Source organism: Tachypleus tridentatus, chromosome 10 (assembly GCF_004210375.1).
Source record: "Tachypleus tridentatus isolate NWPU-2018 chromosome 10, ASM421037v1, whole genome shotgun sequence".
NCBI lineage: Eukaryota > Metazoa > Arthropoda > Merostomata > Xiphosura > Limulidae > Tachypleus > Tachypleus tridentatus.
The window spans coordinates 179,427,160-179,431,638 of record NC_134834.1 but is presented as its reverse complement, the minus strand read 5'-3'; positions in this window follow the sequence as shown (position 1 = coordinate 179,431,638).

The following is a 4,479-nucleotide window of genomic DNA, read 5'->3' as shown; positions in this document are numbered from 1 at the left end:
GTTATCTGTATCTGTCTTCGTGTTTCTTCTGGTTAGTTCCGGACTCGGCGGTATTTTTGTAGTTTCTTGTTGGTAGTTGTCCGTTGGTTGTTTCTGATGTCTAGATGCTTTGCTTGACCAAGTGTTGAAAGTTCGTCTATGGGGGCGTTCGGCTCTAAAGTGGAATATGTGATAATAACAGCCGTCACGTAAAATACAGTCAGCACTGTACTTCGACGTTGTTACTATTTTCATAAAGTACATAGGCAGGTTAGTCTTTTTAGAGAAAATTCGGTGAACAGCATACACATTGGCTTGGATTTGAGGTTCTATGGCTTGTTTGATTTCTTCTGGTTCTATTGATGGGCCGACGCCCCTGAGGAATATTGAGTAAAGACTAACTGGACTTTTAGTATGGGAACAACTTACATTAAGTTCGGTGTTCCATGGTTGGCAAAGATAAATTTGGTCTGCAGTAGTGGCTGGTTGGATGAGGATTCCGCCCCGGCGTAAAATTCGGGTCCTGGACGGTTCAATGGTTGCCCCTGGCTTGGCTCGGGCGATCAACGTGGCGACTTGAAACGGAGTGAGGTTTGACGGTAGGCCGTCGACGATTACCGGCGGTACTAACGGCCTGACTGGCGAGGATGAACGTTTCGTTCTGAATAGCATGTTGGCAGAGATATTAGCACGTCTAACTTGCTCAGTGACTAACTCTGTACTGTCTCAAACAGACTGTTCTTTCTTATAAAGATTTGGTTCCAGTGTTGAATCCAAACATTCCCACCAGGGAAAAGGGGAGGAAATATGAAGCTGGGAAATAAATTCAAATTCGACAAAATGGAAAATACTATACTACTCTACTTCATTAAAATACTTAACTCCACAAATTTACTATTACATATTTTGTTATTATAAGTTATGAAATTTAAATATATTTTTCACGAATCTATAAAAAGAATATAATTACCAAAAGTACATTGCAACTACATTATAACTGGGCCTGGCATGGCCAAGCGCGTAAGGCGTGCGACTCATGATCCGAGGGTCGTGGATTCGCGCCCGCGTCGCGCCAAACATGCTCGCCCTCCCAGCCGTGGGGGCGTTATAATGTAATGGTCAATCGCACTATTCGTTGGTAAAAGAGTAGCCCAAGAGTTGGCGGTGGGTGGTGATGATTAGCTGCCTTCCCTCTAGTCTTATACTACTAAATTAGGGACGGCTCGGTGCAGTGGGCTAACAACCTACTCACTTAAATACCTGTTGAAGAATCCGCAAGCGATTGCGGCCCTATGATCCTTGATGGAATCTAATGGTGATAACTAACTAACATTATAACTAATCTTAAAGAAAACGAACGCGTCTTATTTCTGTTTGTTTTTCGTGCATACAAATCAGTAACCCATAAGAACAAGGTGTCTCAAAGTACATAAGGCCCTTTAATGCCAATCTTTATGCAGCTTTTAAGCGTGTCTTGTTCAATCCTGTTTCTCAAATTATAGAAAACAAAGTTCATGGCTGAAATAATACCGAACGATCATTTTTTTTTAAATACTGTTGTAACCGATGGTTGCTTTCCACAGGTATTGCACAACATTTCTATCTATATCTTATTTTCCCCTTGCACAATACTTGAAGGAACTCAAGTCAGTCCAAACGGTATCAACACCTAGTCCATCAAAGCAACTATGTTTTCTCTTCACATCATCATGTGTCAAAATGCACAATGACTGGATCGTTTGAAAGGAAGTACATACGAGTACATTGATGAGGGAGATCACTTAATCATTAAATCAGTGCTTCATTTGTTCAATCATATCGTCAACAACATTTTGTTAACGTTTTTGAAGTTTTGACTTTCTGGCTTATTTTTATGAATCAGCAACATACCAAAAGCCTTTGTTTTGAGATTTATGACAGCTATAGCAATAGAGTTTTCTTTACTTAAATGAGTACTGAGTCCTTATATCTCTCAAATGTGCTATCACAGACGCAACAAGCTGAGAAAATAACGACAGGATGAGGATTTTCTTTGCAAAACTTTGTTGAAATTAATTACTGCACTTAAACCCTCGTCCAAAACTGCTGAGGTAAAAAGAAAACTAGATTTCTTCATTTCCAGAAAAATACCTCATGGTTATGACGCTACTCTGCACCATCTTTGTGTAAGTGCTCGTAGCCCGTCATAATTTAGCAAGAAACAAGTTAAGATGACATGAAAATATTTCTAATTACTGAACCGGTATATGGTATTGGGACTGATTCTGAAGTTTTTAGATCAAGTTTTTCAAATTAACTTTCAGCCTCGTGCAACATACTTTCACACTTGGATGAAACAAACAAAAAAGTGATCGTAATTTCGGTTTGAAATTCTCTATTCTCGTGATTTGATATTAAAATCGGGCAATCCGAAAAAAAAAAGATACAAGTGATACTGGAATCATGATAGTAAGCAAGCCAGCACAAGCGGAAAAACCGACCATGTGCACCCTATCCGCATGAATACCACAAAATCAACGGCCGATATATGACGTAGGGTCATTCAGGGCGGCGTAGATCTATAAATACGATGCCAACGTTTTATGTGGGGGAAAGTGGAGTACCCCGAGAAAACCCACTTTCACTTCCCAGACCAATTTATTTGAAAAGTGCCTGAGCTAACTGCTGGATCGAAGAACAGAAGATGAAATCTGAAACAAAGAATGCAGTTAGTACATAAAACAGAATTTTAGGTGTGAGAAACATGATAAGCAGACTTCACGCTTGGATGATTTGAAGAATATTGAATATATATATTTTAATTATATGAACAACCTTTCATTACAGACACAATTTTATTTCTAGCGCTGGTTAAGGCTAAAGATAAAAGTAGGGTTTGAATTTACATAAGAAATTTCTCTTCTTGCATTCTCTGAAAGTATCTTATGCACACCACTTATTTTTCCTAAAAACTAGCAGCATTATTAAAAGTCCAAGAAATTATTTTCTTGTTATTCAGGTTCAATTCCAACAGCTCTATGCCATGCAAACTCATTATAGTTTTGGAATTACTGCTTGCTAGATCAGAAATGCTCAATAATTTTTCTGTATTAAGTCATATAGCAAATCAAAATTGGCAACTGGGTCACATTTTTGATACCTGATGATTCTTCACCCATTATAGAGTAATATTTGTTATTGAATTTCGAAGTGTTACAATCAGTGTCAGCAGGGCCCGGTATGCCTGGTGGAATTAGACGATCGACTCATAATCTGAGGGTCGCGAGTTCGAATCTCCATCGCACCAAACATTCTCACCCCTTCTGCCGTGGGGGCGTTACATTTGTGACGGTCAATCCCACTATTCATTAGTAAAAGAGTAGCCCAAAAATTGGCGGTGGGTGGTGATGACTACCTGCCTTTCCTCTAGTATTACATTGCTAAATTAGGGATGGCTAGCGCAGAAAGCCCTTGTGTAGCTTTGTGCGAAATTCCAAAAACAAAACAAACAGTGTCAGCAGATCGAAAATTGTAGTTTTGTTTACGTATGTCGAATGGTCACTTTGTTTTTTCCACCCATTGCTTCAGAGAGTCGTCTTGTAGCTCAATAATATAAGAAATCAAATGTTCATACTTTGCAAATGTAAGATTTTTTTTATTAAGAAGTAACTACTTGTCACAAACACAACCTGAGAACTGTTCAACAAGTAAAGTATGAACTGATCTTTTAAGAGACTCTTCGCGAAGTTTATGCATTCTTTGAACAAGAGTATGTTTCTCAGGATTAGAGCTTCTTGGCATTTCCAGTCGATTTTCGAGAGTTGGTAAACGAAGTTGTTTTGAAAACACTACCCCTGTTATATGTAGTAATATAAATATTATTTTCAAAAATTCTCGGCAGTACTTTCAAAACACCCCTTTAAGAAATGTATAAAAACAGCCATTCATTTTTTTTTTCCAATTTATTCAGGTATTTAACCATAATCCACGAAGTGCGTGAGGAAGTGGCAGCAGTTATTTGTTTTTATTGTACTTCACTTGTTCTATAACTGCGTGTGTGTGTGTTTATAGCAAAGCCGCATGGGGCTATCTGCTGAGCCCAGCGAGGGAAATCGAACCCCTGATTTTAGCTTATAAAGCCGTAGACTTATCACTGTACTAATGGGGGTCTGCTCTATAACTCTAAAATTGATCAACCCTTGTTTACTGCTTTGCCATAAGTTTTATTATCAATACAGGCATAAAGGATATTTTACTGGTATGAGAGAGTGATTTTAATTTTGTTGATTATTATTATTGGTACTTAAATCTAGTGCAATCTTTAAAAAACAAAATAAAACAATATATCTTGGTAAGGGATGAAATTTTTTAAAAAAGTAGAGGTACTCAGCTGGCTCAAGTGGACCTATTTTTTGAAAAAAGTAAAAAAATTACGTGTAAATATAAAAATCGACAAAGCAGCTTATATAAGTTCCGATACAAGTATCGCCTTTTAAATTAAGTTCCGATACTAAGTACCGG